Here is a 12853-nt window from a genome sequence, read left to right on the forward strand (position 1 = left end):
TTTAACATAGTACATTAGGGATAGTCTATATAATCAAATACTCATGGCATCAAATAATACTTACTGTAGTCATCAGTAAAGACAATAAGTACTAATTGAGAAAACCAAAAAGCATTACTAACATTTGGGAAACATACCATCTGAGTAGTCCAAATTGTATGCTTATTAGTAAATAATAGGATGAAGTGAGGGAATTCTGATCACAGCTTTTAAAATGTGTAATTACATGAAGAAGCCACTGAAAAGTGACCTTCAAATTCCCAAAAATATTTGAGTATATTTTATAGGATAAGTTGAAACTTACAATTACATGAGCTGAGTCATTTTACCATTTTTATGTTCCATAATTTAATAAAATGCATCACTGGTGTATTTCCCTCTCCAACAAATCCAAATTCTGCAAATGGCAGATGGCTTTCAAGAATGAATCTATTCTCCTGTCATTGCTACTACTGGGTTACCACTCAGTTTACAACTACATACATCAAAATGGTAAGAACAAGAAGGATTTTGGTGAATTGTAATAGGTTCTAACTATTAGGTAGATGGCTATAACATCTATCTGTTTTCTCATCATCCTGCTGCAATACACTCTGAGCCACACAAAGGAAAACAGAAGGTCTTTAAGAATACAGACTTGTCGATCTATCAGTGCTATTAACATTTTACCTAATTTGGCTAAGTTTAATAAAAAGTTTCTACTACCAATACTTGGGTAATAGTTACTAAAGTTTTGATATCTGGTTGAACTTTGAGGATGACTGCAATTGTGACGGTAGTTCACTATATCTCCACATCATATCTAGGACAGTAGCACTGATTTCTGATTTCATGCTAGAAGAGAGGATTATTACAGCTTTCTTCTTAAAGATTTGGTTGGACTCTTCAAATTTGGAAAGTGGTGAATATTGGACAACTTTACATTCACATGAGACGTCTGGATATGTGAGTAATCACCAATTTGGTATCACTTACAATGAGTTTTTTTCATCCACTTGAATTCTAATGATGGTCATCACAATACAACTTTCACAGGGCTAGACACAAAATACTCAAAAGGCTTAGGTGAGCTTAAAGTAAATCAACCACAAACAGCAGGGCCTGACAGAAACACTCTTATTAGAGAGGCAATACAGCACTTCTTCAAACAATGTGGGAGGTGGGCAAGAAACTTCAGCAGAAAAACTTGGAATGTAGAAGTGTGGAATGTGGTGACATCTTTCGAGGAAATGATTTAGTCAACCACAGGTCAAAAAAAGACAATAATTATAAACAATGACAACCTCTAAGAACAGCAGTCATAGCCACAAATTAAAGTTTTTTCTTCAAAGCGCTTCATTTTGAGCTTCAGATACCAAAATAATTTCTATAATTAGCATAACCTTTGAATGTAAAGAATGCTCTTTTCTTCTAATGTTATACGATCTAAAAGAAAAAAAAATTTGGTTCTTTACAGTATTCTGTGTTGTTTGGGGGGGGTTGTTATTTTTTGAGGGGGGAGGTCATATGAATCTTTTAAATGAAGTCCTCAGAGAAGTTTCTTGGATTGACTCTATTGGAAATATCTCAGAGATCTGCAGAACACATTTAAGAAGTTTCAATATCACATTCTGTATTTTCCTTCTCCTTCTTTTTTCCTTACTCAAAAATGAACAAGTCCCCTTTTCTTTTTTTTTAATTTAATTTTTCATGAGAGACACAGAGAGAGAGGCAGAGGCAGAGACATAGGCAGAGGGAGAAGCAGGCTGCACAAGGATCTCAAGGCGGGATTCGATCCTGGCACTGCGGGATTATACCCTGAGCCAAAGGCAGATGCTCAACCACTAAGCCACCCAGGCATCCCTCCCTTTTTCTTTAAAGATTTCAGGGGTGGAGGGTGGGGGGCAGCAGACTTTCCACTAAGCAGGGAACCTGATGTCCATGGGGCTTCCAGCCCAGGACTGGATCCTGATCTGGGCAGAAGGCTGGTGCTTAACTGACTGAGCCACTGAGATGTCCCTGAACAAATCCCCTAAATAATTTTATAAGAGAAACACGGTGCTTTACACAGAGCACAACTCGATAAAAATGCATGGACCCTGTGTTTATGGCCAGGGCCATGGGTCAAATCAAAATCATGTCCTGCATGAACTGAAACAATCAAAAGATTTCATTTGCTGTACATTTTTATGTTTTCTGGAAGTTTGCTTTAAGATGAAGAACATATTTATTGATAGTTCTGTCTTCACGTTGATCAATTGAATGGCTTAAGACAATAATAAGATTAGAGTCTATGTATGTGAATCAAAGGAAACATGGGATTTGCCTTCTCTACTTCCATTCGGTATGCCTTCTCTGAATAAGCAACAAATTGGTGGTAGCTATTACCCAGAGTGGCTTCCAGATGTTAACCACGTGACTAAACAGACCTCCTCTCTGATGAGACTGGCAAGAGAGGGAAACTTAGTGTGTGCAATGATTTTACTAACTACAAAATGTACCTTTTTGTCTATCAGCTCCACCTGCACTATGTAAAAAACCTACATAAATAGGATATGTTTTTGTGGGGAAGAGGAAGATTTGAATCTGTATAGCATAAGTGAATCCATTCTTTTTTTAAAAAAAGAATAGCTAACTAAATAAAAGCTGATTATTTATTTTTTAATGCTTTACCTTTTTTTAGATTTTAAGTCTTACATCCACACTTTATAGAAAGAGATATACATGCTTACAGTCTATGTTAAGATATAGCAAGCACTTTTAATGTTTTACATAGTCTAGGTAAAAATTTGCTGTTAAATGGTTTTCAGCTAAAGTTGAACATTGATGCATTTTATATTTCTTTTGTGTGAAGAAAAATAAATAATTCACACTTTTGCAAGTGAAGTATGTACTTTTCCTGGCTTTCTTGAAATTATATTATTATTAGAAGCAAGTGCCAGCAGGCTTCATGGGTGGCATTTCTTACTGAGAAGCAAGACATGAATCAATATTTTTATTAGAGTCAACCCACTTGTCTTCATAAACAAAATATTATTAATGTTTCTCCATTTAGACTTCAATGCTAGTAAGAAGAACATACAAATCGTTGGAAGAGAGAAATAAACGACTCTGATAAACAGTTTTTCAAAGACTATCATTGGTGCAAATTGACACAAGAAGTTGAGATTGTCAGTTAAAAAGTTTCAAAAGCTGATGTTTAATGTGTTTTTTTCTAATGTATTGAGTAGACTGTTTATTCATCTCATACTTTTGCTACTGACACAGCTGTAGTTAATGAGACTTTTGAACATCCTTTGTCTATTATGCATTCTCTAATGACCATGTAAATATAAATTAGTGGAGAATATGGGGAAAAATTAAGTGAAAATTCTTTCTTTCACACACACACACAACCCCACACAGAGTGCCTTCAGTGAAGAATAATTGCAAAGGACATAGCCTAGTGGCAACATTAAATGAAAGCTCTTTTTGTTAATACTACTTTTTAGGGCCACAGTGTGGGAGTGGGAAGTGAAAAAGAAAGTAAATGGTCTGATGTGGACATGCTAGGTTGGAGGTGGCTGAGCTTATATAGGTGCAGCTATAGAGGGCATTTGGGCTCAATGAAGACTGATCCAAGGAAGAGAAGATAGACTTAAGTTTTGAAGGATGGGACAGGGGAAAGCTACTCCTGGACAATAGGTCAGAATGGGTAAAGGCACAGGGCAAGAGGCAGCACAGCACATCTGAAGAATTCTTAGAGTTCAACCTGATAAGAAAGTAGAACAGAACTAATGAACAATCAAAGAGACAAACAAAAAACCAGACTCTTAAATACAGAGGGTGATGGGTGAAGTAGAGGGGATTGAGAATGTACTTGTCCTGATAAGCACTGAAAAACATATGGAATTATTGAATTATTATATTGTATACCTGAAACTAATATAACATTGTACCTTTATTATACTTCAATAAAAAAGGACAACATCATATGTTTTCACTCATACATGCAATATAAGAAATAGTGAAAGGGATTATAAGGGAAAGGAGGGGAACTGAGTGGGAAAAAATAGAGAGGGAGACAAACCATGAGAGAGACTCCTAACTCTGGGAAACAAAGGGTTGTTGAAGGGGAGGTAGGGGGTATGGGGTGACTGAGTGATGGGCACTGAGGAGGGCACTTGATATGATGAGCATTGGGTATTATACCATATGCTGGCAAATGGAATTTAAATTTTAAAAAAAATGAAAAAAGAAAAAAAGAAAAAAGTTTAAAACGCCAAGAAAAAAAAAAAAAGAATAGAATAGGAGATTGGCTGTCTTTGGAAATAAACAGGGAACTGAACAGTTTTTTGAAAACTGATTTTGTAAAATCAAACCTTATATTAGATATTTTACAAAACTTAAAAACCAATTCTGTGAAGAATCCTTTTATATAGTCTAGGTATTTAGAATATAAAGATAAAAAAATCCAGTTTGCCTTCAAGAAGGTCAAAGAAATAGACACTCACTGAAATATAAATTATACTATATTTAACCTATCTTGTAAATTTAGACTTTGACATGCATATCATACTTTCTTAAAATGAGGCATTACTATAAAAATAACCCCATCTGCTAGTTGTTCCCACACATGGATTTTCAAGAATCATCTTAAAATTTGGCATTTTCTAGACAGGGTAACTTTACCTCACCAGTGTACAAGACAAGACAATCCTTTGGAATGTGGAAAGAAAATATTAAAACTTCTTGATATCTTATTTTATCCTATGTTTTAAATTTCTACTTTGGTTTATGTATTGTATATACATAATACATCACTCAATAGTGCCTTCATATGGGATCCCTGGGTGGCGCAGCGGTTTGGCGCCTGCCTTTGGCCCAGGGCGTGATCCTGGAGACCTGGGATTGAATCCCACGTCAGGCTCCCGGTGCATGGAGCCTGCTTCTCCCTCTGCCTATGTCTCTGCCTCTCTCTCTCTCTCTCTCTCTCTCTCTCTCTGTGTGACTATCATAAATAAAAAAAATTTAAAAAAAAATAGTGCCTTCATATAATTTATAAATAAATAAATATGCACATATAAGAAATGTGATAAAAATGTTTTACTAGTGAAACATATAATAGAAAAATTTTGGAGACAATCACTACAGAACTTAATTATTTTTCTCCTACCAAATAAACTGGATGACATACTAGCTAGACCAGGTAAATAGCATTGCTTTGGTTTAGTTAAGACTTTAAGGCAAAAGGACCGCTAAAAACCTTGTTTGTTAGGAGTTGGAATGAACTTGTGGCCAGTAATCCTATGTGTTGTTGCTTTCAAAAATATATAAGCATGAAATAGGGTCATGCCTAAGAACCAGACATTTCTAGGGAGTCCTTTGGTGGGTTCACAATACTTTTAAAGTACATTCAAAATTGTGTGTGTGTGTTTGTGTGTGTGTGTGTGACTGTGTATTGGTGTCTGTTCCTTTCTTTTAAGATGGTCCGTAAGTGTAAGCTGAATCTTAAAGGACACCGTGAACATGCCTCACCACTCTCCCTACCGTCTAATTAAGAGACCTGCCACAGGACAACATTCTCTCTTCATAGGCTGGCTGACTTCAGTGCTCAAATCACATATGTCACATTTTAAACAAGTGGCCTTCCTGGATTATGGCTCTTTCTTTTCCTTGTCCTTTATGACCTAGTTCTTCTTTTCACTCAGCATCATGTCCTAATTTTGTCGGATTCCTACCACAAGATTTCTTGACAACGGGCTTTGTGTTTTTCAAAGAATTCTGCTTCCCAAGTTAAGGTGGAAACCAGTCCTAATATTGTGATCCTAACTCTGGCCTTGTCTGGTTTTCTCCAAGTCTTGGCCGGTCTACCTCTAGCTACTGCCAATATGACCAATGACAAGCAGGTGCCCGAATGAGTGTAGAGTTTCACTCTTCATTTTCTCTTTTTCTTCAAAATATAACTCAATCAAAATGTAACTTAATTCAAGAAAGTAATATTTATAATTCTGTTGTAGGTATTTCAAAAGAATACAAAGATAAATAAAATATTTCTGGCTCTTAAGAAAGTACAACTTACTAGATCACAAGGCTCACAGGATAAGTATTCACATTTAAGTTTCCTACCTCAAATCTACTGAACCTTTCACCACAGAACACTGACAATTTTGTCTATAATAAGTTTGGTATTGTTTGTGGGATTTCAGACTTTCAACACAGTTTAATAAAGATCTCTATTTTCACTTATTTTTTTAAAAGATTTTATTTATTTATTCACTAGAAACACACAGAGAGGCAGAGGGAGAAGCAGGCTCCTCGCAGGGAGCCGGAAGCAGGACTCAGTCCCTGGACCAGGATCATGCCCTGAGCCAAAGGCAGACGCTCAACCATGGAGTCACCCAGACATCTCTATTTTCACTTCTATTCTTTTACTTTGTTGACCTCTGTGAAAGCAAATGAAAATAATGTATACAAATAAAACTGTATAAGAAATGCTAAATTAACATCTGCCACTGCTTGAAACTCCTATTATTTTGTCACTTGCATCCATTTATCTACTGGGATAGAAGGCATATAACACAGAATTTACCATCTTAACCATTTGTAAGTGTACCATTCAGCAGTGTTAAGTACAGTCACATTGTTGTAAGACAGATGTCCAGAACATTTTCATCTTTCAAATATGAAATTCTATCTGAAACTGTACCCATTATGTAATTCTTTCCACTTCCTCTGGTAGTCATCCTTCTACTTTTCTCTTTCTATAATTTTGACTACTCTAGATACCTCATACAAGCAGAGTCATACAGTATTTGTTCTTTTATAACTGGCTTATTTTGCTTGGCATAATGTTCTAAAGGTTCATTCATATTTAGCACGTGACAAAATTTACTTGCTGTTTAAAGCTGAATAATATTTCATTGTATATATGGATAGATGCTAACACTCATATCATTTTGGACATTTGGGTTGCTTCTATCACTTGGCTATTTATTATAAATAGCACCGCTATAAACATGGATGTGCAAATATCTCCAAGACCCTGCTTTCCCCTATGACCCAGCAATTGCACTGCTGGGGACTTACCCCAAAGATGCAGATGCAGTGAAACGCCGGGACACCTGCACCCCGATGTTTCTAGCAGCAATATCCACAATAGCCAAACTGTGGAAAGAGCCTCGGTGTCCATCGAAAGATGAATGGATAAAGAAGATGTGGTCTATGTATACAATGGAATATTCCTCAGCCATTAGAAACGACAAATACCCACCATTTGCTTCAACGTGGATGGAACTGGAGGGTATTATGCTGAGTGAAATGAGTCAATTGGAGAAGGACAAACATTATATGGTCTCATTCATTTGGGGAATATAAAAATAGTGAAAGGGAATAAAGGGGAAAGGAGAAAAAATGAGTGGGAAATATCAGAAAGGGAGACAGAACACGAGAGACTCCTAACTCTGGGAAATGAACTAGGGGTGGTGGAAGGGGAGGTGGGTGGAGGGTGGGGGTGACTGGGTGGTGGGCACTGAGGGGGGCACTTGATGGGATGAGCACTGGGTGTTATTCTATATGTTGGCAAATTGAACACCAATAAAAATGTATTTATAAAAAGAAAAGAAACCTAGATTACATGTAAAAATAAAAAGACCCTGCTTTCAATTATTTTGTATATATACACTTGCGTCCATTTTTAACCTATATAAATACATTTTGCTCTTAAAGACTGACATTTTGCCAGCATTTTATAAGAAACTAAATTCTCTGAAAGTATAATAATACAAAGGAACATTTGCCTTTACAATGTAAATTAAGGAGAATTTTACAGAGCTCCTTCATTTTAATACAGATAGGACAATAGAAAATCCATAGTCATTTTATATGAAGTCATACTTCATATAAAATATTTTCCATTGGTCAATGATACAGATAAATAGATAGATATACACACACATGCATACACATATATATCTCCTGAAAGTAGTCCACTTTGGAATAAATTGTGTTTATTTTTTAAACTGCAATGGCTGATTTTGTACTATGTGGTTATCTTTTCTTTTATAAAGATTTTATTTATTTATTCATGATAGATAGAGAGAGAGAGAGAGAGAGAGAGAGAGAGAGAGAGAAGCAGAGACACAGTGAGAGGGAGAAGCAGGCTCCATGCAGGGAGCCCGATGCGGGACTCGATCCCGGGACTCCAGGATCACGCCCTGGGCAAAAGGCAGGCACTAAACCGCCGAGCCACCCAGGGATCCCCCTATCTGGTTATCTTTTTTAAAAATTCTTTTAACTCTTTTATTAACCAACAGGAAAAAGGTAAGAAGAGAGAAGAAGGGCACTAAAGTCAGTCACAGCAGGAAGAAGGACAATCATTATTGCTGATTTTTCTGATACTACTAAGTAGGAGTTTGTGCAATACAATTAAGAGTACTGGGCCATAATTTTACAAGCAGAATTAAGTATCAGAGCTACATTTATAAAAATACCAAGTGTTCCATATTTAGACTTTCATGATACTAGAATCCTAGAACTTGTAAGCTTATCAAGCCCTACTCCCTTATTTCACAGTTGGAGAAATGCGCTCAAGAGACTAATGGCCTGGGGATCCCTGGGTGGCTCAGTGGTTTGGCACCTGCCTCCAGCCCAGGGTGTGATCCTGGAGTCCTGGGATCGAGTCTCACATTGGGCTCCCTGCATGGGGCCTGCTTCTCCCTCTGCCTGTGTCTCTGCCCCCCTCTCTCTCTCTCTCTCTCTGTGTCTCTCACGAATAAATAAATAAAATCTTTAAAAAAAAGAGAGACTAATGGCCTGTCTAATATCAGCTTATAATTCTTGAAGCTGGAACAGGAACTCCTCAGTATGATTTCAAAATTCTTCTTACTCTATACTATTATGATTACATGTATATTTCATCTTCCTTTAACTGAATGTAGCAGGATATAGATGTTCAGATTGTATTGACAGGGAAATATCTCTTTTTGCTTTTATTCCTTTTATTTATAATAGATGTACGGGATGCCACAAAGTCCCCTCAGCAAATAGGAGGGTTTGAAGATTTAACCTTCACTGCCCTTAAGGAAACACGATCTGGTTAGGAGTTGCTAATAGTTATTGCTCTGAATTTGAAGAGCTATCAAGGTCTGCTGTAGGAGAGCAAAGAATGGATTCTAGAATCCACAGGCTGTATGAAGATCAATGGAGGAACTCCAACACTACCAGGAGGACTTAGAGAAAGTAGAATAAGAGGTGTTTCCAGAAAGTAGCTTGGGAATATGAGAACTGGTCATGGGAGGCGCTCAAAAGGGAGACAATCCCTTTCCTAAAGAAGAGTCATGTGACAAGGCGAAGCACACGTACAGATGCCCAGGTATTTACATTGACCACTCAGTCTATGTTCAATGGAGGAACTTCCAGAGTCTTTACCCAAGGGCCTGCACACTGTTTTGGCGAGAATCACTTTGTGAGCAGTGCAGCAGAGTGATAAATACCCATTCTCCCAAACTGTATTTGGCTTATATCTGAGAGACCCATGTGTCCACCTCCCCAGTGCTGCCTCAGCCTAGCTCACAATGCCCCAGGTGATCCTTCTGTTCTAAACAGACCCCATCAGAACCATGTATATCTAGTAGAAGTAGGGGGACTCCTCTCAGCTGTACCTAGAAGGGCTATGTCTAGCATAACAAATGCAAGTGTAAGCTCCCTAGAACTGAAGTAATGGCTATACTAAAGTTTAAAAACGTAGACAACTATTCCCTTGTAATGAGTTTAGTTTTAGTCTTTTATAAGAATTCAGGACCTTTAAAAAAAAAGAATTCAGGACCTTTAAGTTTTTTCTAGTTTTTCTTTCATAAATGGATAAAGGCTTGAAGATATAAAGGACCTCACTTTATTAATTTATAAAATTTTTAAAATTACCTAATTCTGAGACATTTTGTCTAATGTGTATGTATTATTTACATACATATGTTTCTCTTTCCTTTCAAATAATTTAACAGATATAAACTAAACAATGGAGAGGATGCAACTTGATGCTCGGGAAAACAAGATGCATAACTGTGTATTGTTTGTATGACTAACGTGACTTCACTTAACTGTAATCATTTAAAAGTACCAAACATACTACTCTGAATGACTAGTCCTTCAATCATTTTTTTACAGCCAACAAGTTGTCTTCAAGGGTTCTAAACACACAGCAAACTAGATTCTGACTTTGCCTTTATATCTTTAGATTTCCAGAAATATTAAAACCCTACAAAAAGGAAGATTTTTTTTTTTTGGCTTTTATTTTGTTTACTAGCTTTTCTTAGTTTAGACATCAAAATTACCAAAGCGGAGTACATCAGCAATGGGCTTATAGACTGTCTAAAAGCAAATGAGTCACAACAAAAAAATTAAGAGATATACAAAGAGTAAAAGAATGCATGAATAAAAATCCGCCAGGGAATATTTTCCCCCCAGTTCAATAGGGCAAAAGATCTACCATAAAAGAAGCAAACAACCATCCTGAAACTTAATTACATTTCAAAGTAATGTAGTTACATGAAAGGAACAAAACATTTTTGTTCAATAGTTTGCCTACCAGATGGCACTTCTAAATATAGTCATCTAAAACCTTCTGTTTGTTCTATAAATAAAGATGAAAGGAATAGCAATAATAGCTAAGCATTTAAATCACTGGAAATAAAAGAGCACTTTGATTAGGTTTGGAAAAATCTGGTTTATTCTAACAAGGATCTTAAATCTGGGAAGACACAAGTTTGAGGTGAAGCTCAGAATCTCAAGCTTCCGGGACTGCTCTTGTATCTGCTCAAAATGGTTTTCATTCAGGTAGAGGAACAAACCAGGAACTAATCCCAGGATACGTGGGGAAATCTGAAGTAACATAAGAACTCCTAATCAGTAAAGACTCCAAAGGGCTACAGTCCAAATCCCAGAAGTATTTGAGGGTTTGGGTTTTTTGTTTTGTTCTGTTTTTGAAATGAAATAGTTGGGACATGCCCTGTCTTATTTTTGTGAGCTAAAGTGCAAATGTGTAACAGTTAAGGACCGGGACTTTGGAGTCAGGCCCAATATGTGAGCCCAGGCTCTACAAATGGCTGGCAGTATGCTCTTGAGCCAAGTTCCTTACCGTTTTGAGCTCCACTGGCAAAACAGATAGCAATAGGACAGAGTTTTATGGGAATGTACTAATGACAGCGCTTGGCACCTACTAAGTCCCAATGAATTTCAGCTATGTAGTATCACTATTAGTATATATGATCTACATTACATCAGCATATTATTAGGCTTCTGATTTTCTGCTGTCTCAGAGCATGGCGTGATGTGCAGCCAGGTTCTCTGGCAATAATGGAGTTTTAACAGTAGAAGTCAAAGCCTTACCTGGCATTATCTCCAAGTGGTTTCTCCTAGTATAACACTGCCCTCTTCTCACCTGGCTCTTGAAAGTTATCGAGAGTTCGTATGTGGAAGGCAGGCCTAAAGATAAAAGTACTTCTTAAGAATTGGTTGTCAGAGGTCAGTCCACCCCAGTCCGTCCATCCTCTAGAATGACTTCATTCTCAGTACTCTCAGCTGACGATCTATAGGCTTTAGTGAAATGACTCAGAGTTCCTTTCGGATCTGGTGAACTAATGGCATGTAGGACCATTCCCATAGACAGCATTGGTACAACACTGCGATTGCATAGAGCTTGTCTTGGCAACTGACCCATGATGTTAAGCAACCTAGTCACTTGGGAGTAGGGTGAGTACCATGAACAAATAAAAGATAAGTTGGAATTGCTTAAACATGATGCAAACTACAATGAATGGAAGACTAGAGTTTAACAGCACTTAAAGTTCTCCTGGGTTGTTTGATGAATTTTACATGAGGAAAGAGCCATTTGAGGGGTCTACAGCCCTCGGCATTAAAAGATGTCTATGGTTAGGTCTTTATCAACAAGGTAATCCTACTTGTTTTCAGTAGTTTAAAACTTGTGATAAAATGTACATAGAATCTACCATTTTAATCATTTTTAAGTGTAGAGTTCAGTAACATTAAATACATCTGCAACGTCGTAAAACCATCATCACTATTTCCAGAAATTTTTTCACCATCCCAAACAGAAACTCTATGCCCATTAAACAACAGCTCCTCACCGATCCTTCTTCCCCTTTGCTTTTGGTAATCACTGCTCTCCTTTCTGTCTTTAGGAATTTGCTTCTTCTAGGAATCTCACCTAAGTGGGATCATTCAATATTTATCCTTTCGTGTCTGGCTTATTTCACTTGGTATAGTGTTTCCAAGGGTCATGGAAATTGTAGCATGTATCAGAATTCCTTTCCTTTTTAGGGCTGAATAATACTCCATTGCACATGTTTACATTTTGTTTTCCATCCATCCATTGATGGCCAGTTGGGTTGCTTCCACCTTTTGGCTACTGTGAATAAGGAACACTGGTATGCCAACATCTCTTTTGAGCTCCTGCTTTCATTTCTTCACGACCCAAAGTAGATTGCTAGATCATACGGTAACCCTTTAACTTTTTGTGGAGCAACTGAACTGCTTCCATGGCTGCTGCACCATTTCACCTCTCCATCAGCAATGCATGCACAAGAGTTCCAATTTCTCCACATCACCACCGACATTTATTTTGTTCTTGTTTTTCTGATAATAACCACCTTGGTGGGTGTGACATGGTACCTCCTTAGAACTGCTGTGCGAACCATTTCTTTAAAACTACAGAGCAAAAAAATAAAATAAAATAAAATAAAATAAAATAATAAAATAAATAAAATAAAACTACAGAGCTATTACAACACTTGTCCTAGCTTGAATATAAAAGCCACAAACGTCCTGTGCAAGGCCCAAAAGTGGAAGGTCAAATATGATTATATCTGCTCAATTCTGA

General features: G+C 37.1%; 1 long non-coding RNA gene across 3 annotated transcripts in view; it reads right to left on the reverse strand.

The window, feature by feature from the left end:
• Window positions 1–12853, reverse strand: part of LOC111094521 — a 306613-nt gene that overhangs the window by 293312 nt on the left and 448 nt on the right. For all 3 annotated transcript variants that reach the window (XR_005385708.1, XR_005385709.1, XR_005385707.1), the window contains exon 2: window positions 11344–11439. This is a non-coding gene — a long non-coding RNA (uncharacterized LOC111094521). The remainder of the gene's footprint in view (window positions 1–11343; window positions 11440–12853) is intronic.

This window comes from Canis lupus, chromosome 38 (assembly GCF_011100685.1).
Source record: "Canis lupus familiaris isolate Mischka breed German Shepherd chromosome 38, alternate assembly UU_Cfam_GSD_1.0, whole genome shotgun sequence".
Lineage (NCBI taxonomy): Eukaryota > Metazoa > Chordata > Mammalia > Carnivora > Canidae > Canis > Canis lupus.